The sequence below is a fragment of the Tinamus guttatus genome, unplaced genomic scaffold (genome assembly GCF_059628265.1).
Source record: "Tinamus guttatus ecotype Peru unplaced genomic scaffold, ASM5962826v1 Tinamus_guttatus_pri_ptg000340l, whole genome shotgun sequence".
NCBI lineage: Eukaryota > Metazoa > Chordata > Aves > Tinamiformes > Tinamidae > Tinamus > Tinamus guttatus.
The window spans coordinates 544,928-569,853 of NW_028288874.1; the positions used below are offsets into that span (position 1 = coordinate 544,928).

The following is a 24,926-nucleotide window of genomic DNA, read 5'->3' on the forward strand; positions in this document are numbered from 1 at the left end:
CTCCTCTTAGCAATTCTCCCTTGGTGACAAGGTCAGGAAGCAGCAGACTGAAGAGTAAAATGAATGTAGAATTTTATATAGAATATATTGCTTTCCCACTGTTAAAAAAAAACTCTGTTCCAATGGGCATTATTAATACACGCTTTGTTACAAGATGTTTGGACATTTAAAAGAGTTCCAGTTCTAACTTCTTTCTCTGTTTGTAGAATATAACAAAACCTGCTGGAAAGGTCGAAGTTCCTAGAAAACTGCAAGCTACCTGGCAGCCTCTGTAGTAGAGCAAGTGAAGAAGGAAGAGCAAAGAACAACAGGCTGGAGAAATAAACACTGCGTGAAACCCTGCCACAGTAGGACCGTACTGGGAAACAGGAATGAAATCTTACAGGCTTTAATACAAAGGGAAAGAAAAAAAATGTTAAAAACTGATAAGAATCCTAAGTCAAATTTGAGGAGGTGAAGATGGGTGACAATTCTTGAAAGCTGTTGAAAAATGAAACACGTGTTATAAAAGTTTGTTTGATGGTTATGCAGTTGCCCTCAATTCAGAATGGAAATATGCAACCCATTGAGAGAAACGTCCTCCTTGCTCTGCTGTTAAGAGATGGCATGTGCAGCTATGCTTCTGCCTCGTTATATTATCTAGGGCCTCATGTATCTAGATATAAATACAGTTCACAGCTATTTTTTCACCAACGTGTGCTGCCTGCTAACGGACATTAACACGTAAGCCTCAATTGTCAGCATCTATTTGCCTTTTTTCCCATACGTTCTTATTCTAAAAAATTTTCAAACAATTGGTTTTCTTAGCTTGGATCTTGTAAAACATCAAGTTTTGTTTCAGCTCAGAGAAAGAAAAAATATAAGATAGTAACAAAATACAAAGTCTTCCTTAAAAACATGAAATATTTTGGTGAGATACAGCCTTCTGCAGAAAGAGAAAATTATTTGATGATAACATTTTACCGTAACTACTCACTACTAAATCCTAATACGAAAACAAACACACTACCTATTTTTGATTATTAAAATTTTGTCCTTGGTGGTTTTGATTACCAGAATTTCTATAATTCTTTTGAAAGTCAGCAAAGAGTATTTAAAGTAGGCAGGCAAACACATGTGTACATGTGACAGATGTACATCCCAGGAACAGATGGCAGGCCTTACGATCTGCTTTTTTTTTGCTACTGCATATCTTCACCTTTAGAAATATATCTTTTAACCTACTCTTTATTTATATTATGTTCTATTAGAGTTTTATCTGTATATAAACACTAATTTCTTTTAACTTTTGGCTGTATCCTGAAATATGGACTTGGGTCATCCCAGATATTTCAGTTTAATAACAAAGTTCCTACCCTCCCTCCAACTGAGCCAGCATATTCTATCCCTACATATGTGACATATCTTTAATGTCATTGTTTACCTACTCAATACTGACAGTGCTTATAAAGATACTTTTTACATTCTTTGAGATCGAAGAATTCCACTTGAATTCTCCTGAAAGGTTTACAATCCAATTCCCAAAAATGATGAAGTTTTAAAAGCATCCTGACAGAACTCATTTTTAAAATACAGTCTGCTGTATTTACAGCAGCTGCTGTAAATCCAACCAGTGCCTAGCAGCTCAATGGCACACTGTTTACTCACACAGAAACACACCGGTCGAGCGAGCAGTAAAATAGTGGACTGAAAAGGCCTACATGCCATTCTTCTCTGACTTCTCGTTTAAGTCCCTAAAATCCGAATCAAACAAACAAATACCAAAACCACATGCAATAACTGGAAAGGCAAAATTTCATGGGTTGACAACTGAATTAATGTGAAATGTAGTTGTTCATTAGAAATATAGAAGAATTCTAACCAAACTCTTCCCTAAGAGATGCTAAAATGGGCAACAATGATGCGTATCCATCAGGCACAGAAACACATGTGGGCTGATTCTCTTCCATTTGTTACGGTAAGAGACCCTTTTTGACCACTGAGACTGTTACACAGTTTGGGCAGCATTTTGTCGTATGATATTCTGCATTAGATTTTTTGATGTTGCAAAGCATTATTCATTTTGAGTAAAACTAGCAGGATTTGGCTCTTTTTTATGTGAGTTACTATGGTTGTGTCACAAATGACGAAAATACAGAAACAATGTAACTCAGAATGAAAGCCAAATTCACTCCCAGATGAAGCCATTCCTTTGAATTTTAAGTAAATGAAAACAATACTCCCATGCTCAGAATAACTCCCCTTAACACATTTATGTATTTGTTGCTTTTATCTTTTACCTCATGCAGAATTCAGATCACAATTCATTTGAATAAGCTTACCTGTTATTTGTTTGAACGCTACCTCCGCAGCAACATTTTGGTTTGGGACTACAGGCTCATATGTACTAACTTGGCTTGCTAGTGGCCTTTGATACTGTTAAAAAGGTAACTGAACTCATGAGAATGCACTAAAGTTTTTAAGCAGCTTTTGACAGATCAGCAGACAATCTGACGTGCTGCTGTTTCACCTCAGGTCTGCTTGTTCGTATTTCTTCTAAAGTAAAAATGGTTCTAATGTTGCTATTACTTCTCTAAGTGGGTATTTATATAAAATATTCCAATGAACTGCTACTTACAGATGTGTTTTGAAATATTTTAGAATACGGCTGCAGGACTTCTATATAAGGTTTATTTGAATATGCTTGTTATTTTGGAGCAATCAGGCCAAAGACACGGCTGGTTTCAATGAAGCAAGATTTACTTACTGGAGACACTGATTATCAATTTAACATTCACTGGTATCCATGGCTTTCACTTTTTCAATGTAGAGCCCTTCCATTCAATTAAAAACAAAAGATAGGTCCCAATTTACATCAGAACTTCTGAACAAGTCCTAAATTATATAAGATCAATTGGACTACCTGAATTTTATTTCTAATGTGTGTGTGTGTATATGTGTATATGTAAAAAAGCAATATATGGTATATATCTTCTAAAGCCATGAAATAAAGATGCTTACAAAGGTACTTAATACTCTGACTATGTACTTTTAGTTGTATTTAAATTACTTAAAGACCTTAATCTACTTTACAACAAGTATTCACTTTTAAAAAGTATTATCTAATTTACAGAATTGAACATACAAAAAAAGGAAAATAAAATACTCCTTTTCTTCTCGAATCCTGATATTGCGTTGGACAATTCTGTAACAGAGAAAGACTGAGAAGCTCGTAACTAGATCAGCACTACTGGATGCCATTATAATTAACAAGAACATGCAAAATAAATTAGTAGTTATGCTTTATAAGCATGCCAAAGTTAAATGAGCCTATGAAAAGACCTTCATACTACTGTGATCTCATTAGCCGATTTTTACTTAGTGTTTTATGTTACTACTTATACAAATGAAGACTGTATTTTATTACGTTAGGGTACAAATAGAAACACAGAAGCGGGGGGTGAACAATCACTTCTTACCTGGTACAAATTAAACAATGAATTCCTGAATATTTCTGTTTGAGCTGCCAACCTTCCCCAGCTACACCTTTTCCCAATTTTTTAATAAATGCTATGCACTTAAAAATTTCAGATGTTATATTCTACACCACAAAAATAAATTCTGATTTCAAAAAATAGAATTAATTCTCTGATCAAAATACCTACATTCAATTAATCATGAGAACATGCAACTATGCGAAGAATTAGGTCAAGAAAATAATAAAATTTATAGGAAAAGATTAAAAATTTAGTATTTAATGTCTTGGGAATTGCCTTGTTAGAGAAAAAAAATGATGACATGAACTAAATACATCATCTACTTCTGATATGTCTCATTCACTCTGTAACTGATGTACAGGCTATATATAACTGAGGCTTTTCTTTTTCCATTTAGATCTCCGTTCTCCAGAAGATTAATAGGACACTGATTACCTGTACTTACCAAGGCACACTGTAGAATATGGAGACAGCACAAATAAATGGAAAGCCTGGAGCAATGAAAAAATCACTCCTCCCTAGTCCTCCCTTCCAAAACCTCCACAACAGCATTGTCTGAATAGTTGGGTATACAGACTAAACCAGCCCTGAGGCAGGTCTAACTTGCTTGACTTGTACTTACATGATAGATAACCCATGTTGACACTAATCTTTTAAGTATGCACAAGCAATATCATATTCATGGAGATTTCTGAACAATTTATCCAACATGTGCACATACCATGCCTTACTTTATCTTCAGGCACGTCTGTCTGTCTTTTGAAAACATGTAATTTATTGTGAGACAGCTCAAAGAACCCCCACTTCCTACTTGTTTAATTTTCTTATGCTTCTCATATCAAACTGCAGCAACCTACAGACAGTAATTGGGGGATAAGAATCTAAACAAAAATAGAAGTAATAAATTAGTCCCAACCAGTTGGACATACCATACTAACATACTTTTACCACAAACACAACAACATTGCAATTTTGTGAATTCTTTCCATTTGCTTCTCCTATTTTCTCACACGAAATGATTAGCAGAGATTCAGGAACTATCAGAAAAGGATATAGAAGTGAAAGCATTACAAGGCATTAGGTTATAAGACTATGCAGATGGTGATGATCATATGTTACGTATCTAGTCTGCTCATTTAAGGATAAATAGATGTCCCTATTTATAAATCATACAGGCATAAAGTCAAAGAACTTCTGCCATGATGTATGTGCCACATCACCATTCACACTAGAAGGGACCTGGAGATTGCCTAACTTCTACTCAGACCAGGGTCTAAATTCAGGCTTAGTTTTTTGAACTCTAGTTGGATAGATCTTCAAAACTTTGAAAGAAGAAGATTCGACCACCTGGATTCTCTGGACAAACCGTTCTTCTGCATAACTATCCCACTGGTGTTTTTTTTTCTTTTTTTTTTTAATCTTTACCGTGAGTCAGAACCTCCTGTGTTTCAACTTACCACCACTACCTCTTGTTTTCCTGTTATGCACCATAGAGAAAACACTGGGAGCAGACTCCCAGTGGTCTTCTCGCAGGCACTCCTGTCAGGTTGCTGTTAGGGCCCCCAAAGCCCCATCTCCAGGCAGAAGGAGCCCTTCGGCTCAGTCTCTACTCAGGCTAGGTGGCCCTGGTCACCCCCCAGCTTTGTGCCTTAGTGCTAAACTCACTCCACTTTATCGGCATCCTCCTCATACCTGTGGAGGGACAAAACTGGATGTGGTACCGAGACACGACCTAACAAATACTGAGGAAAGGTATAATGACTTCCCTCAATCCACCGGCTATGCTGCTGTTGATACAGTCCCAGATGCTCTGCCAGCCTTCATCACCACCAGGACTGGCTGCTGCCTACGTTCAGCTTGCTATCCTCTACAGGACCCCCAGGTACTTTACAGCAGAGATGCTGTCCAGCCTGTACTGTTGTAGGAGGCAAGTCTGTCCCAGGAGCATTCTTCCTAGCTGAGTTTCATGAGATTTAATTCAGCTCACTCCTCCAGCTTGTCAAGATCCCTTTGTATTGCATCCCTGCCCTCAAGCACGCTAACTGCACGCTCCAGTTTGGTGACATCTGCAAACCTGATGAGGGTGCTGACATTTCTCCATCAGGTCACTGGCAAAAATATTAAACAGGACAGATTTAACAATAGACTCCACCAGGACCAGCCCCACCTTGCTATCCTGCCCAGTGTGAACTGTTAACCACTATTTTTGAGTCCAATGTTCCAGAAAGTTCTTCACACACAACCCCAGCTGTACACCCAGGCAACAGTCTGAGAGAGACACTTTGTCAAAAACTGCTCTAGCCTCATCTCCAGATCCAACAATTTAATTAAAGAAGGCAATCAGGTTGGTCAAATATGGTTGCCTTAAGTAAATCCAAACTGGCTATTCACAATCACCAGAATGTGTTTTCAAAGTAGATGGGTTCCATGATTTTCCCAAAGATCAAAGTGAGGATAACTGGATTGTTACTCCTCAGACTGTCCTTTCTGAATATGTATGCAGCATTTGCTTTTCTCCACACATTAGAGGCTCTCCCTAATCTCTACAGTTTTTCAAAGATAATACAACGTGGCCTCATAACGGTATCAGCCAAGCTCCCTGAGATGCATCCCATCTGTCCTCCTCGCTTCAGAACCCATTCAGGTGTTCTCTGTTTAGCCAAGCCTGTCTCCTGATACAAATACTCCTGGATATCAGGATGGACTTTTCCTTCACTGCATTGTCCTTAACAATCTACCAGTTCTCTTGAACTCCTTTGCCCTCCACAGCTGCCTCCCATAGGATCCACCCACAGTTCCTTGAATAAGCCAAAATTTGATCTCCTGAAAGCAGAGTATGTGACACTTGCCTTGATCCTTCCTCTCCATGAGCATCATGAACTCCACTGTTCCATGGTCTGCCACTTAGGCTGCCATCAATTGTAACATACCCAACCAGTTCTTTTTGTTCATGGATATCAAATCCAAGAAGGTATCATGCCTGACTGAGCCACCTAGCAAAAATGATCTCTGATCATTCCTGAAAACTTCCACATTTCCTGTGTCCCACTGCATTGCCCTTTCAGTGAATGTCAGGGAGAATAAAGTCCCCCATAGGAACCAGGTCTGTGATCCAAACACTTTCTCAAGTTACTTAAAGAAAACAGTCCACTTCTTCCCCCTGATTCAGTGGTCTATAACAAGCCTTCATCAGTGTCATCCTCAGTGGGCTCTTCTCTGACCCTGACCCCGGCCCACAAGCCCTCACCCAAAGAGGCACCTACTCCACAGAAGAGCTTCAGACAGTCAAACTCCTCCTTCACGTAAAGGAAAGACTACACAGCTTCTCTGCCTTTTCTGACGTGCTCGTATCCATCCATCACAGAGCTTCCATCATTTGAGTTGTCTCACCACATAACTGTTGTTCCAACAATACCATCATTCTGTGTCTATATGAACAGCTCTAGCTCCTCCATATTTTCCCCACTACAAAAACCCTAAAAACATATTTTAAAACCTATTTGCAAAAATATACTTAAATGAGTAGCCTACTTAAGCCTACATAGATAAACAAAATATATAAAAACTGCCACAAGTTGCCCAAAAACAAGACTCCTGCTCACGCCCAAGATGCCAAAGTACAAAGAGAAAACAAAACAAAAACACAAAATGGTGCAAAGAAAACCCACCACCACAAGGAAATAATTCCTTTCAGAAAATTATCGTGAAAATAAAGACCAACAACTGCCCTGCTAATTTTCGTTCCCTGACTCTTTACAGCATCTGATAAGCAGGTACTCCCCACAACAGCTGAACAACCAGTCACTCTTTAAACCACACGGCAGTTCCATTTGGCAGCTCGGGGACCGCTTACACTGCTTATGAGATTGGTTTAAAATGTATGACCACCACAGTTAGGTGCAGAGAATCACTGAAATCCCAATGGCTGCACAAGGATCAGGCACTCAGAGGTCCTTATCCAACACCAACACCGGGTATGGTTTTTGCTATGGTGCTACTCACTGGTGGGGTGTTCCTCTTCAATGCCCTTCCTGGTGATGGAAGTAGCATCTAGAGGATGCTGCTCACATATTTCAGTCAACCTCTCCTCAGCTCCCTGCTGAGAGCTGGGTACTACTGCAAGGACGAAACTTCTACATACAGACCAGTCTTCCCTATAAAAGCCTTTAGCTAGAGTGTATTTTCATAAAGACCACCTTAAATTACAGTATCATCTCACAGATAGATTCACTTCTTTCTCAAAGATTAGAGACTAACTGTTTTTGATTATTACATGCAGCTGGAAGCTGACACAGTCCATTCACATTAAACAAGCCCAGGACACTCCTTCAGCTACGACCAAACAAGGTAACACTAAGACACAACACATTAAGCCATGTTCTGGACAGATCCCTAAAGACACCCAAGAAACAGAGAGCCTTCCTAACATCAAAACATGTTCCTACAAGTATGGCAGATAAATATTAGAGCCATTAGGTATTTCTACCTGCCTAGTTTCATGTCACATGTCACATCAGAGGGACACACGGTAAATTTTCACACAAAGCAAATTTCTAGTCACAGCCAATAGCTACTTTGATGTAGATGAGAATCTACGTCCTTGAAGGAGCAACAAGAGCCATAAAAATCTAACACTGTATTTCAAAGAAGGTCACTGAATAGAAATGAGTAAGCTTGTTAAAAAGAAGAAAAAAGGGATGGCTAAAAGAGTCATACCTTTACAGGTGTCATGGAGACTCATTAAAGACATCTTTTTGCAAGTTCAGAAAAAAATGTATACCACCTACTAAAAAAAAAAAAAAAAGACTTGAGAAAGTCCAGAAGAAAGCTGTCATGAACAAACAGCAGAAAAGAGATTATTAGAAAAAAAAGTAAGGCATCCTTCTAAAAAGTTAAAGTTATGTCCAATGAAGAAAACAAAAGACAGCAATCTCTGATAGACTAAAAAAAGAAAATACAATGAGGTTTCAGGGCACTGCAGGCACTGGGGGTTCCCCAGGGCTAAGAGAGGTGGAGGTGACTCCTGGTGGTGGCAGGGCTGGGCAGGACAGCCAGGGCTAAAGCATCAGATGATCTGTCTTAAACTGCAGTACCCTTAGAGAAGATTAGAACAGACAGACAAACCCAGTTCTAACAGATCTCTACACAGGGGTGTATTCTAGAAGAATTTGAGTATGAAATACTCAGACTTATAATGACAGTGGGTAAATGCTCACTTGAAGTTGTCCTGATTGAAGCAAGGTGGTGAATATAAAATCTATTTAAAAGATACTAAAGGAGATACAGAAAACTGCACATGAAATACCTATCAAGCAACCGAGCGGGGACCACAATAAACAACACATGTATGCCATAAATATGATAAATATGTACATCATGTCAAGGAACAGTCAACATTCCAGCAGGAAAAAGAAAGGCACATACTACCGTATGATTACAGCTTTCTGGAGAAATCACTGAGAACACAGACAAGAGAGATCCAGTTGGTAAGTCATTTATTTCCAAAAAACATTTAATGAACCCTATTGCCCTTTCTAAAGAAACTAAGCTGCACGACATAAAAGGGTTTGCATTGCTTAAAATAATTGGTTTAAAAATACAATATTCAGAATAAGTGACAAAGGAAGAAAATTTTGTGCAAAATGACTTTGCAAAGGAAGATGAGCAATGGAGACCCAAAGCACCTGTAACAAGGCCTATGCTGTTCAACATTTTCAAAAATGGTCTGTTGCACCTTGTGAAGAAACGGACTCAGTCTGGGGTGCAGAGTGAGACAACTTTATTTCCAAACCGACTTCTTTTTATACTTTCTTAACACAAGTGTTGCAAAGCGCACAACCAATCAGCATCTGGCCACCTGCGCGGTTGTCTGGCTTTGTTTCTTTTCTTCTGGCAAGACACGTCGCACACAAGGCAGGGGGAGGTGTTCCTCAGTCCTCATCTTTCTCGGCTCTGTCCCCCATCTGCTGCAAAGACTGACACCCTTGTGGTTAACTATCTGCTAACAAGGTACTATTGTCTTTGAACAAGCCTCCACATCTCACCCTTCTTTATTTGTTTTTGTTTGAACAGCCATGACTTAATTAAATGATCTATCCTTAAACACATAACAAGAAACAAAGCAGGCACACTAACAATAAACAAAATATACCAAATATCAACAGGCTGTCCTACTAGACAGGTTACAAACGGATTTACTGGACTAGATAATCTTCTGTGGAAATCCCTAAGGAGGGACGGATCCAATTAATAGTTCCCAAAAGTTTTTGAAGATCATTCAAAGTCGTTATGTCTGTCTTTAGGGTCAATGATTGTGGTCGAATTTGATGATCAGAAATTCTCCATCCTAAATATCGCCAAGGCGGACTTTCCTGTACTTTATCTTCCGCAATTCTTAATCCTGCAGCTGATGCTGCTCGCGTAATCTGATGCAGAGCCTCTTCTGCTGTTTCCTTTTGCTCTGCAGCAATCAATATATCGTCCATATAGTGATAGATGAGGACATTATCAAAATATTTGCGTATTGGGCTTAAAACTGCTGCCACAAATTGTTGACATAATGTAGGACTATTTTTCATGCCTTGTGGCAGAACTCTCCAATGGTATCTGCTATGCGGTTCCATAGCATTGATGGAAGGTACAGAAAATGCAAACCGAGGTGCATCTTGCGGTGCAAGTGGAATGGTAAAGAAACAGTCTTTCAAATCGATTACTATCAAAGTCCATGTTTGAGGTAACATTGCTGGAGAAGGGAGTCCAGGCTGTAAGGCTCCCATATCTTCGATGACTTCATTGATTTTTCTAAGGTCATGTAACAGCCTCCAGGAATTATTTTTCTTTTGAATTACAAAAACTGGCGTGTTCCAGGGGCTTGTAGTAGGAACTATATGACCAGCTTGCAATTGTTCATCTACTAACTTGTGTAATTGCAGCAGTTTATTTTGTGGAAGGGGCCACTGATCTACCCACACTGGCTTGTCCGTTTTCCAAATCATGGGTGGGACCTGCTGCTGGATAGTGACCCCTAAGAAAAATCCGTGCTTAACTGCATGCCCCATTGACTCAAACAGTCTCTCCCCCACAAGGTGATGGATCCAGGCAATATAAATGGCCTAATGTTTGCAGTTCTTCCTTCTGGGCCAATAATATTTATCAATCTTTTGCTTTGCATTGGAGTACTCTGCCCACCAATTCCTGAAAGCGATGTATGTGCCTTAACTAGGGGTAAACTGTTTGGCCATTGTGAGGCAGCGATGACTGTAACATCTGCTCCACTATCTAAAATTCCTTGTACATTAAATTTTATCAGTCCTGCTTGTAGCGTACAGGATATCTGCGGGCGATTCATAGTTATCTGTTGAGTCCAGAAAATTTCATGCCCTGTGGACCCAAAAGAGCCTGTGCCATGGTTAATGTTTGCAGCGTTTGGTGTCTGTGGTAAAAAGTATACTAATTGTGCTATTTGGCTTCCTGCTGGCACAGTACAGGGTGGTATCGGAGTCCATACCATTATCTTAATTTCTCCTTTGAAATCTGCGTTGATAACTGCAGGTAACACAAACAGCCCTTGTCTCGTTGTTGAAAATCGCCCAATCAATAGTGCTGCCATTCCTCGCCCCAGGGGGCCGTGGACACCAGTTGGAATTAGCACAACTGATGTATCAGTAATTAGCACTTCTATTGTGGTGGCCAGGTCCACCCCGGCGCTGCCGCTTGTGCTGGCGCACAAGCGGCGGCTGCTTCCCGGTGGGAGCCACTCCGAGGGGTGATTTGCCGTCATGGCGCGACCCCTTGCCGCGCTCCGCTTGAAGTTTCCCGAAGGGGCTTGCGGTCGACCTTCCTTATCAAATTTTGATCGACACTGATTAGCATAGTGTTGTCCTTTGTGGCAGCGCGGACATAGTCCAGGCGCTCCTTTGTTTGCTTGTGTTTTCGGACAGTATTTACGAATATGCCCAAATTGGCCACAAGCAAAACATGGCCTTTTCATAGACATTGTTGCAAATGTTTCGGCCATCAGTGAATATTCATACTGTTTGGTACCGACATTAATACATGCTTTTAGCATGTCATCAATAGTAGGATCCTTTAGTGGCCGCAAAACTCTCTGGCAATCAGGGTTAGCATTCTCAACTGCTAGTTGCTTAAAAATGTAGCTTCGTGCTTGTTCATTATCAATTTGTTTCTCCAGAGCCTCATTAAGCCGATCCAAAAACTTCATATATGGCTCATTCGCATCTTGTCTTATGCTAACAAAAGGTTGTCTTTGTTTACCACTCTCCGGAACAGCCTTAAGGGCGCGGAGAGCAAGTGCCTTAACTTGTTGCAAGCCCTCAGGGGGGATTTCTGCTTGTGCTGTTGTAGCACTGTGATCGCCCTCCCCCATTAGCACGTCCACAGTAACAGCCCGTAAAGGACCTTTTTTCGACAGCCGCTGGTTTTCCTCCCCCTGAGCTCGAGCAAGCTCTCTCATTTTCGATTCCCACATCGTGTATTGCATATCAGTCATAATGAGGCGAAACAAAGTTTTAAAATCATGGGGAGTAAAAACCGAAGAATCACAAAGAGATTGTATAAGGTGGGTGGTATATGGTGCGCCAAGGCCATGATCTGTCACCGTACGTCGCACGTCCTTAATAAGATTATACGACAAACCTTCCCAACGCGGATTCTGGTCTGGTGCACAGATAACGGGAAAGGCTTTCAGCATGCCCACATCCCCCGCCTGTTTTGCTCCTCGTTTTACTGAGGCCCATTTATCGTGAGGATCCGGGGGGTATAGGTCTGGCTCCTTTCCAGGGTCAATAGGACCCGGACCAAAAGGATCATCGTCCTGTTCATCAGGTGGCAGTACCGCAAAGGCTTTTGCAGCACGTTTTCTTTTCTGATTCTCATCAGGACACGATTGAGGTAAAGGAGGCGCGGAGGGGATGGCAGGGGCCCCGATCCCGTCATTTATGTTCGACTGCAACCCACTATGAGATTTCAATATTTCGAGTACAACTCGCCATTGTGGCAACAGGTTAGCAGCAGCCTTATCACCGCGCGTGGCACTATCCCACAGTCGGACCCCAATTTGGTCCCATCTTTCCAGATTAAAAACATTCTTACTATTCACCGAAGGATCGTCTTTAGAAGCCCATGCAAGAACCTTTTGCAGCTCTTCTTCACCTAATTTTTTTCTTTGCGGTTTCAAGTTTTTAGGAGAAGCTTCTAAATCGTCCTTTTGTTCCTTCATTAGGTATGAACCCATAGTTCCCAGCCGCTTACCTCTTTCCTTTCAAGAGGCTTTTAGTGTGCACACAAAGTAAGCTTCCTTTCAGCTTGATCCTTACGCTTCCTTTCAGCGTGATTCCCGGGAGTTCAGCTGGGCGGTGCAACCGGAGAGACAGCTAGTCTTCGTGCCCCACGTTGGGCGCCATTTGTTGCACCTTGTGAAGAAACGGACTCAGTCTGGGGTGCAGAGTGAGACAACTTTATTTCCAAACCGACTTCTTTTTATACTTTCTTAACACAAGTGTTGCAAAGCGCACAACCAATCAGCATCTGGCCACCTGCGCGGTTGTCTGGCTTTGTTTCTTTTCTTCTGGCAAGACACGTCGCACACAAGGCAGGGGGAGGTGTTCCTCAGTCCTCATCTTTCTCGGCTCTGTCCCCCATCTGCTGCAAAGACTGACACCCTTGTGGTTAACTATCTGCTAACAAGGTACTATTGTCTTTGAACAAGCCTCCACAATGGTCTGAAAAGGACAGTGAGCCATGTCACAACATTTTCTATAACACTAAATCACTGAAGTAAAGAGGAGGGCTGACTGTGAAGAACAGGAGGAAGATATTATACTGAACATGGAGTTATAAAGACTTGATAATGCAGACAAATATAAAATGCTGTATGCCTACAGAGAAAAAACAATGCTAGCTAGAATGATGGGCTTTGAACTTCTACTTGGAATTGAGAATCTGCAGTTAAAAATGATAATTCTGTGAAAACGTCAGATCAGTTTTCAGTACCAGTTATACTGTATGGTAGAAAGTGCTAAGAAAGGAATAAAAACATACGGACAAACAAACAACACCTCATCATTATGCCATGATATAATTTCAGCTACCACAGTGTCCGCAGTATGACAAACACCTCTTTCTCCCTCCCTAACCAGAAAAGGATATAGGGCATTTAGAAAAGATTCAGAAAAAAAAAAAAAAAAAGGAATAATCAAAGTACAGCGAGCTTCCATACGAGGAGCGTAGAGAGACTCTATAGGCTGGAAAGACTAGAAAGAGATGATTGAGAGTGCCATCAAGTAGTCTACAACTTAGGAAAGGCATGGAGGTGTGTAAGGGTTAACAAATGAAGCTACCTGACCCAGGTTACTCTTTTTGGTACTCTTAGGATAGTTTAAGCCTCAAATCCAACTGTGAGTTGCCTATTCACATGCTAAAATATATCTCATATCAGTGTCTGTAGTATAATGCATGGAGAGTTTCTTGCATGAGAAAGGTTAAAAGCAAGATAGAAAACAGTGGCTTCCTGGAGGCCAAAAGGCACTAATAGTTACAAATGTTTAGAGCGAGCAGAAAGGAGGCAGAGGAGAGGCACTGCCATGGCTCATTTTCAGGGGCTTCCAGGCCCCCAGCTGCTGTAAGCTCTTTCCTCTGCCATAGCCATGCCCATTCCACGAACCACATCCATTTCCCTCGTCACTCCTTGTCCTCCACGGTGTGGTCATATGCCTACAATGGATCTCTTCTCCTGCAAATTACATGACCCCAAAAGCATATTCACTGATGCTCAGCTCAGCTGTCACTGATGAATGAAGCACTCATCGCACAGAGAGGCCTTGTTCTTAGGAAGGCCAGCCGACGGCACAACAGGCTGTCCCCTAAGCACGGAGAGCGGCTTCTGCCCCGGCCCCGTGCTGGAGGAGGCCCTCAGCGCTGACCTCAGCCAGCCTGCCGCTGCGCCTGGCCATGCTGGAGAAAAGGGGTCTGTGGCTGGGCACACACAGCAGATATTGTGCTGCCTCCCCATCTCAACGTGCCCTTGGTGAGGGGTAAAAAAGTCCTACTCCTGATATGTGTCCTGAGACTGTGTCCTGAGAGGGGTAATGTCCCGTTTCAGAAGCTTGAAACCTCATGTGCACAAACTGCATCTTTCCCACAGAGCTGCTCCTTCTGGCCTCGCAAGCTTGCTGCAGTATCGGCGTCCCACACCTTAGTATATTCCCACCCAGGACTGCAGCGATATCCTCATCCACTTGCCATATCTCACCTTGCAGAACATTCAAGTGCTGACCAAGGTGACATGGTCGGAGAACTAAATCACCCAGGCTTAGCATGGTAGAACTACTACGTATGGGAGTACTTGTTACATTTTCTGCAAAATAACACATAAACAGTCTTTCAGAGAGAAATGTTAAAACTATAATCTTAAACAATTAATGGTATATTTTCACAATATTCTTCATAATTGAACAGAGAATGTATTACTGTCCTGCTAAAACTTTAGTTTAAGTAATTGCATGTTAATTACATAAATTGCCTCTCTGTATCAATGCATCTGTATTCTTCCCCACGTTTTTGATTGTTATACAGCTCACATATCAGTTATAATTACATTTTACTCCCAACACATCAGTGTTTTCCAGTGGGGAAGAAACAATTCCTATGTCACAGAGCACCACAGATATCAATATTCATTTTAAAAGCAATCTTCTACTGCATTTAAGTGGTTTAATCTCTTACTTTTAAGATTATATGAAAGACCTAACACACACATTTTTTACACTAATCAAAATACAGAATGTCAGAAATTATAGAAAGTTGCATTTTATATACCTTTTATACCCTCGGGGCACAAGATAATTCAGTGATACCTTAGGTCCTACACAATACTCAGTAATAAGTTTTCTTAAAATAGATTTAGAAATTCCACTGAACAAGAGTGACATTGTTAAAGACAGATGTTCTCAGAAATCAGAAGTTGCATTAACATGTACTTAACTGTCCCACTTTCTGCATATGTGTTATAGCACAATATTACAAAATATTTAAAATAATGTATGGACACTCAGTGAGTTCATTTTTAAAATTTAATTTATTATGTTGGTAAAATTTAAGTTTGATCTGCTACTTTAACACAGACATTACAATTAAAAAAAAATCCAAAGACTTCCAGCCTTGTAAAACTATTTTTATATTATACTAGTAGCACAGAATGATGTTTAAACAATTTGAGGAAAATTTCAGCTCCTAACTACGAAACATAAATAGTTCTGCAGCAAGCATAACTCTTACATGTATGAAATACACAGTCTTGTAGGAACAGATTTATTCACAGAAAAAGAAATAACAACAACAATTCTCTTGGGATAGCTAAGATTTATCTATATAGAGAGAAGATAAACTGTTTTCTAGAAGTCTGTCCATATAATGCTACCTACCTGACAAGGAGAAACACAGAATAGATATCTATATTAGAAAAAGAAAAGGAGTAACCTCTTCTGCTCCAATAATACAAAAATAAAAAAATACAAAACAAAATTTCTAACTTCACACTGGTAAATGAACAGATTTTGTTGGAAGAAAAATGCAGCAAACGTACCTTAATGCATTATATCTGAAGTTATTTACGCATCCTTAATTGTTATCAAATTTCTTTGCAATTAAAATTAATCATAACTTAACAGTAAAACATTTTCTCTTTGGAAGAAGCTGCCTGTGCTCACTGCCAATCATAAACTATGAAGGTGCCTTAGGAAAAACAACCTGCCTCCAGTCCAACTAAAGTACCTTTCTGCTATGTTTATTTTTATATATCATATAATTCTTATACATATAAAATCATCGTACTTATTTCCTGGAAATTATAAATTCTGGCGAACAGAGCAGTGGACCACCACCAAAAGAAGCATTATAATAGCTTACCAAATGATAACGAAGTTTGGAAAGACTAACAACTCAGAGGTGCTCAAAAAGAGGCCAGAGAATTCTTCAAGGGGTCAAATCCAGGTCATCTGATTTTATTTTAAAGTATTTCTATTTACAATATTATTGGCTTTAATAACATAATATTGTTATTTTGCAGCGTTTGCATTTGATTAGCAACAGGAACAAAAGTATGAAAATGGTATCACTAATATCTGTGTATCATGATGCCGTGACAGGCAGGACCAGGGATCATGATGGAAATTCAATCTTTTCTACTTTTCCTCATACAGTTGCTATGAAGAAAGGATGAAAACTGCAGGAAGCGAATGCTCTGCACTGGAGGATAAGGGGGTTTCCCAGGGCTGGGGCCTGCTGCAAGAACACCCAGAGCAGCAGAAGGAAAATCCTGATGAGAGCCCTGTGAAGGGTAACTGAGAGGAAGGAGTAAGCAGTTCTGTGTGTGTAAATGTTACACAAGGTGTTTCACACATGTTCCTGAATGCATCTGCATGAGATTTTGAGGGAGAACATGGAAGTGCATGCAATTCTTCAAGTATATGTAAAAAGTATTAAGCTTGAGCTGCATATGACTGCTTCTAGATCTTTCATAAAGTGCCCTTTGCTTTCTGGAAATATATGTATTTCTGGGTGACTTGGGTACACAGGGCATGGAGGTCCAACCATTTTTGCTGGCAAAAAAACCTCCAAGTGTCAGTTTAACAAAACAGCATCTTCAGCTAAAAAGAAAAAAAAAATCACACCTCAGTTTTTATCTACCCATTGTTCAGACAGACTCTTTTGTAACAAAGATGCTCATGTTAAGCTGTAACAACTAACTAAACCCGAGGCATAAGCATAAAAACAGCAGTAAAGATACATAGGTATAAACTTAATCCTACTGGTCTCCTATATCATTTTGTAACAAAATCTAGTATATACTAACTTGCAGATAGTAACTCAAACTTTTATGGGGAAAAATTTGCATGAGTGATTATAAGCTGCAAAATAGAAAAGTAATTACATCCTTTTTAAAAAGGTCTACTTGGCTGCACTAAGTAACTGTTCCATAACACCCTGGCTGTGTTTTAGCCACACTTTTCTCACATTCACTCTGATTTCTGGATGTGAAACTTAAATCACATGAGGCAATTCATGTTTTCGGAATAAACTGCAGGCAAGCGCCAATCACCTGTAACTTCAGGGAACTCTCTCAACACTGCACAAATGCAGCCCAGCTCTGAACATTCACTAGGTTAATGTATTGCACCTCCCAGCAAAACCTGAGGAGGTTTCTCCTAAAATTATTTTTAATTACCTTTCATATAATACTGCCACAGGAACATACCTTCTTGCTCCAATAATTTAAGCAAATAGTAGAAGCCGCAAAAAGACTGCTCAAATCACATCGCTGATTCATAGAAAAGCAACTGTTCTGAAATAGGTTTAATACATTTAACATTTCAAAAAAATAAAAAAGAAAAGAAAAAGTTTTAAGCAGAATGAAAGAGTACTAGTTAATTTAGCCATTTATATAAATCCTCATTTTGGCATCAATGCTTATAAGAAATGAGTAAAATAACTGCCATAGTAACCTTCTGCCCTGTACCATGCACACGCTACTCATGAAACACAAAACAGTTTCTATATGAAATGTACAAACCAAAACAGAATGGGAACGTGAATCGCTTCTACACTTTAAAAGCTGTAAATTTTCTTGGACACAGGCATTTTTCTGTTTTTATGCTCATCTTGTGACTTTCTTCAATCAATCAATCAACTTGGCATGAATAAAATGGCCACCATACAAACACCTCAGGGCACTGTACAAACTATATATAAAATAAATACAATAAAATATTAATAAGCTAAGCTATATATTTGTGCTTTGCAAAGTATTAGCATATATTTTCTTTTAAAAGGGATGATTGAAATACATATGGTAAGAGAATCATTGCAGGTAAAGACTTGACTTTAAAAATGCATGATGTGATTACTTTTGCCAGTAACATCATTTGCTTTGGCTCTTGCAGTGCAAATTAATTTTAATTTATGACAATTCATTGAAAACCATCCCAAGGAAACTCCAAACAGGAATATAAGTCAGATCCAATGCCCCAGAAGGAAAATCTTTCCCCTAACCCATCAGGGCTCATTAAAAATAGCCAGATAACACCCAGGCTCTATTCCTAAACTGCCTGTATTTTTATACGTGACCAGCAGTGCAAACATGTAGTCCCAAGCCCTGAAAAAATAATTGTTCTCCCCTACATAATCAGGTATATGAAACATGCAAAAACTTAGATTTAAATGCCACACAGAACTGACTACTTAATATCTTTACTAGGACTTTTGGTCTCTGGATCTCACCATGCAACAAAAAAAGGACTTCTCCTTGCAGAAAACTGGCTTGTTTTTATTATTGATTCAAAGTATTAATGCAACTATGGTAACAATATGATTTAACTATTTATTTTTAGGCCAAGTGGGCCAATCCCCATCTACCCTCAGTCTTCTGTAGTGCATCACACTTGTCGGAACAGTATTCACTACTGAGAGCAGAGGTAAAGAGCAGCTACCTCTCTTGGACCACCTGAGCATTCACTCTCCAAGACATGTTTCTCCCTTCACCTCCCATAGAGCAGGCCAGCAAATACCACATTGTTCATGTTGATTTTTCTCCTCAATCACAAATGAATGTCTACACACACAGGTACACAAACAAAACAAACAAACAAAAAAAACAGTTCTACAGATTATTTACTGCTTGTCTTTATAGGATTAGAATACTGGAGAATTTGCTGGTATATCGTATCTTGAAGGATATTTGCATATAAGAAGAGATTGCAAAGTGACTGCATATATTCTATGTGGAGAGTGGGAGTCCTAAAAATGGGACAAAGGAACATGATAATGGATATTTTTTACTTAATGTAAAAATCTGCTGCTACAGGTCTGCTCTCCAAAATAACACACTTAAAAACTCTTCCCTATCCTACTGTAATATATGTAGCAATATCCCAGCTACTACTATTCATTTAAAAACTTCCCGGTCTTTAAAAATAACTCAAAATATGACAAAATCTAAATGGTCATGATCCTTGTTTGCTCCTCTACAGGCAACAAACATGGTCACAAGAGTTAACAGTTCTGACTACACTACGAAGAATCTGTCTCAATGCTTTTGTACCAAATAGCTACGCAAATGTGGAATAAAACTCGGAAAAGCAAGCAAAAACTTCTGCTTACAGTTTTCACAACTAACGACTGGGTGCTCCATGCTCTGGGTGTCCCTGCTGGAGCAGGGGGGTTTGGACTAGATGATCTCTAGAGGTCCCTTCCAACCTTAACCATTCTGTGATGCTGTGAAATATTAGAAATAGGAAAATTGTATTGCAAACTAAGACATGTGAACACAAGAAATAGTAGCCGAGAAATGTACTGCAAAAAGCAGAAGGGGAAAGTAATAAGAGTAAATACTCAGGTACCTCATGAAAGGAGAAAATTAGCAAAGTACAAGCAAGAGTCCTGGCAGACCAACCTGCTATTGCCATGTGTCCTAGGGTGAAGATTCATGTTGCTTTCGGATAGTTCTGGATGTACACGTGCTTACACAAGCATATGAACAGAACGCATGCACTTCTGGTACAGCAAACAAAAAAATAATCAAGTAAGCTGTTAAGGCAACATTTAGGCATACAGATGGGCGGTCACACTGCGGCAGATGTACTTCAGATGTTGCTCAGCAGTAGCTCTTCCACCTGCCCTTATCCTGAGTTTTGTGCAGTGATAACTGGAAAAACACAAGCAGCTGGAGATTAAGAAATAAAAGACAGAAACAGAAAAAAAAGAAGGAAAGACGGATGATGGAGAAGAAGAAAAAATGAATGGGGATAATGGAAGAATAAACAAAGAGCAAATGTTGAAATGCTGATAAAGCCAAGGTGTCAAATGTAGAGCAAAAGAGATTAAAGTCATGAGTTACTGATGTCATGAAGCATTTATTTAAATACAATCCTGTTGACCGTAACTGTAATGTAAAAAAGACCTTTGGAAAACCTGCCAGCAGGCACAGACAGGCCTTGTGTTGCAGTAGTTGTATACAGCCTGTAGTAACTCTAAACTGTCCTTGATTTTAAACAATCAAAGCTTTTCAATCAAATGCAAAAACAAATTTAGCATCATAAGTTATTACCATCAAAAACTATAAAGTACAAAGCATTTTATGGACTATTACAAAATGGAAGAGGTTTCCCTAGGAGAGTGCAGCACTTATGTACTTGGACACTCATGGCTACTGACATTTCCACTGATCTCAGCAGAAAAGATTTAAAGCCAAACCTGAGCACTTCTGAAATTCCTTTATTTGCAAATTCTACAACTGGGATTTTTGCAATGATCTTATATCTGTGATTCCATCTCCCACCACATACCTTTCAGTAGATACATTAAAAAGTGAAAAATATAGTGAGATCACTTCAGCTTCCCTGGCTCGGAGTTCTCTTAACTCTGCTGATTGCAATAAAACTCTTCACCTGAGACAAGTAAACAAGATCCGGTCCTTGACTCTGTAATATGCAAAACACTCTGTAGGTGCCTTCCTAAGTGTTGAAGGCATCCATTAAAAACAGAGTAACTTATCAAATTGCAGAGAACAGGAAATATTTTTCTTCTCAGTATCTCTACGAATTGACAGGCTCTACTCAGCTGTCCACAGAGCATCTCGTGTCCCAGGTGATCCTATCTGGTCTCTGACTGTCAGTTTAGAAGGGTGAAGGGCTCCTGGGTTGTATCTGCAGCCTTCTGAGGCCATCCCAGATACTGAAGGACACAGACTTCAGGTATAAAGAGATTTTACATTACTTTTACAAGGCCTCAATAGTGAGCAGTTAAAGCAACATTTAAATCTGCTCAGGTAAATTCTCATATTTGGAAGTTTATCTGAAGCTTATCCAAAGAATTCTTTACTCACTTAAGCTTGTTCTTATCCACTTCTTTTTATCACGAACCAAGAAATCGCGTCCCTGGTGCCAAACTCTCTATATGATCTATTTAATCTTTAGACCAACTAATTCATATAAAATAAGTACTAATGTGTTTAATGTCTATACAAAACCCAGAGCAAACACAGCAATTTTGCTCACTTTTGCTCACAAATCCAACTTTATTTTGTCATGTGCCAGAAAGATACTGAAGTAGTGTTCACTGACACACAGCAAAAAAATATATATTTGTAATATATTTTTAATCTTTTCCATTGCCAAAGTCAATAAGCTCTGACCAAAACTATTATCGTTACTTCTGTTTTTTTCTCCTTCAATCACTCAACTGTAAAATAGAGGGATTTTATTTGGTATTAAGTGTTAATTCCAAAGCAAGTTTAAATATAGAGTGGCTTGCACACCCCCATGTTGTATGTGCAGAGAATCACAAAGCAACAGGTGACTTGCATTGTGACTATTCTCTGAGGTGAAAGTACAGTACTACAGTCATTTAATAACTAAAAATATTAATTTCAGTATTCCCATAAAAGTTGGATATTCTATTTCTTTAAAACATATTTTACCTTAAAAATTCTGAAGCAAGGAAAAGTGGAAGATATATTTTCTAATAGTTTGTTTCTTTCTCCTCCTTTTGGGATGCATTGCTTTCTCCTCACCACTTAAGTGGGGTAGAAGAACTCTATAGCTGCAGAAACTGTAAAAACATCAGATGGCCAGTACAAATAATGGGCCAATCATGTCAATTTACAGATTAGCAACACTAACATGTAATGCATTTATGCAATTCTAAAGTGTGTTCTTATATGTTCTTATTAACTTGATTACGAAACCAAATGTAAGAACCCCAAACAAACAGGAAATGTTTGCACACAGAAATTTCTGAATAGGAGGTACTATTATATTATGACATATAATATTTTTCCATTTTAGAGGATCATTACAAACCTTAACTACAAAAGCAAATGACATACTGGCAAAATCCACAACCGCCAATATGGCCTCCATGTTAGAAATATTTTGCTATGCACGGAAATGTCCATCATGCTCAGATGTACTGTGGGATCCTACAATCTCTTTAAACACAGTGACACAAGATGTAATTTATTGTAGCAAAGAACAGCAAATAAATCAGGTATTAGAATTCTTCATGTTGGCCATAGGCATATTCTCGTGAGAGTGAACAAGTGCCTTGCACAATCACATTTGAAGACTTTTCACTTACTGATACTCACGTCGTATACTCAGGTTTTTTTCCTGGCTGCTTTTCTTAGTTTTATTTTGATTTACACATCCTAGGATGCTTGGAATAAAAGAGAAGAGCAAACAAGCATCTTCTTTACTTCTTTTGAGTAGGTGCCCACATGCTTTGCTTACGGCTCTAGAAATACACCCAGATGCTATTCAAGGATTTTTTTTCCCATACGAAGAACAAACAAATGAATAAATAAACAGTTTTTCCTCAAGGAAACCTCTGTCCACAGGACATATGGAGAGGAGCTGGGAGGAGGAAGGAAGTTGGGAGGAGTGCACAAGGGTGGCTGGGCTCCTTGTCAGTAAAGGATAGACTCTGTCCTGCCACAAAACGGAGGCAGTTACCCAGCAAGTGGCCTTCATGGTCATCACAGAGAGGAGACACACACGTAATTGCATCGGCTGCAAGGAGCAAGTTGAAATTTGACAGTGAGATCAAATTCCTCATCAAAGCAAAACTTCACTTTTTTAATACTTTTATACGCTTCACAAAGAATAGAAAAAAAAAAGATCAACTAATTCTTCAAAAGGAGCAGTCAGGCATAGATCACCCCATTTCACCTCAGGAACGCAGTACATGACTGCAGGGACATGAGTACCCTGAAGAGCCAGAAAATTCATCCTGTGCAATGCTAACAACTTAACAACTTAAACTCTTCCATACGGGCTTTGTGCACGTGTGACTTTGTGCACTTTCAGTAGTGTCACCTGTGCATCTACAGTGCCCCGCCTCACTGCAGATCTAAGGGTATCATAGGACATGAGGGATCTGTGACAGGTAATTGCATATGAGCAACGAGAAAAAACACAGTCATTCTGGGGCCAGCAATGCTAAGGTTGAAACCAACTCACTCAATTTTGCCTAGCACTAGTATCAGGGGGGATGGTTAAGCTTACAGTACCTTTCCTATTCCAGCAATGGTATGAGAAAGTCATGAGACAAGAAGGCTGAGCTTAAACCTCTTCAGGGCCACTGGCGGCAGCTGTCCTGCACCTGTGAGAAGCTAGCAGGTTGAGTGCAGAGTGACCACAAACACCAGAAAGCATCCAGTCCTAGACACCTAGATACTAGACACCTGGAAGGTAAGATACCTAGTCCTTAACTTCCACTTCCAGTTCTGAAAAAAAGACCACGTTGTCAGAGATTATGAAGCATCAGAGAGCTGAGCATAAATATATTCACTGGTTTTGATGTATTTGCAGCTCTTCCATAGTCCAATTAAACTCTTTCCACAAGGAAAAGACGTAGTTTTAGTAGCCTCTTGTTGGCGAACAAGAACGTGATATTCCTTATGATGCTTGGAGATGTGCCCCAGAGTGATTCACAGATTCTGCAAATTGCATTTGCTACAAAAGAACGAATTTCTCATGGAGAGTAAAGGCTCGGAGCTTGGAGGTACTCCACGTGGGTTTTCCAGCCTTTTAATGAGGTACCTCAAACTGCCGGCAATGGCAAGAGAAAAAAGGTCTCTGATGCAGACGCTTTTCGGATCTTTCCACCATACCAGAGAGGCTGACCTTAGTAAGGCACACCTAGAAGACACTCAGAGCTCCCACTCAGAGCTGACAACTGGCTGTCCTGTGAGCTGTGCACACAACAGAAATGCAGCTTCCCAGAGGCAGAGGCCAACGGAAGCAAAAAGAGAAGAAAGACAGAAGCACAGACACAAGATGCTCTTGGCAATCAAGTGCAGGCACATTATTAACTATTAGAAGTTAATTCTCTTGTATGTTTGCTTAGGCTTGAAAAAATTATAAAACTTATGTATTTTACTGACATGCTCACTAGTTTCTTGATATTCCTTTTTTTATAGACCGTATAGCTCTTTAGTATACGGATGTATTTTACTGACACTTCTGCTTCCACTTTTTTTCTTGTTACTCCTGTTAACAGCAGGGAAAATATTCATTACTTCTCTTTATGTTAACAACTTAACAATTTGAACAGCTTCACACTTTTGCCTTTCAGTTCTCCAATAGTCAATTTCCTAACGATTCTTCCCTACTCAAATGTTTAAAAATTAATTTGCTGTAATGTTCATAAATTTTACATGTTGCATGTTATTTTGCATAATGATTGTTTCCAAAAGTACTTATATTTGAAAACAAACAAAATAATACCTCAAGCTTGTCAAACAAACCAGATGTTTGCTATGATGCAGTCAGTAATTTTTAGAGAGATTTCCTCCAAATCTCTATGATTCATTATGATTTTGATCATTATATTTTAAAATATTCCACTTAAATGACAGGTTTACAATATGTTGTCACA

The 24,926-nt window shown here is 39.4% G+C and overlaps 1 protein-coding gene across 2 annotated transcripts in view; it reads right to left on the reverse strand.

Annotated features, from left to right (window-relative positions):
• The window catches only part of FOXP2 (forkhead box P2), a 349,666-nt gene that overhangs the window by 278,346 nt on the left and 46,394 nt on the right, over positions 1–24,926 (reverse strand). The window lies entirely within an intron of this gene.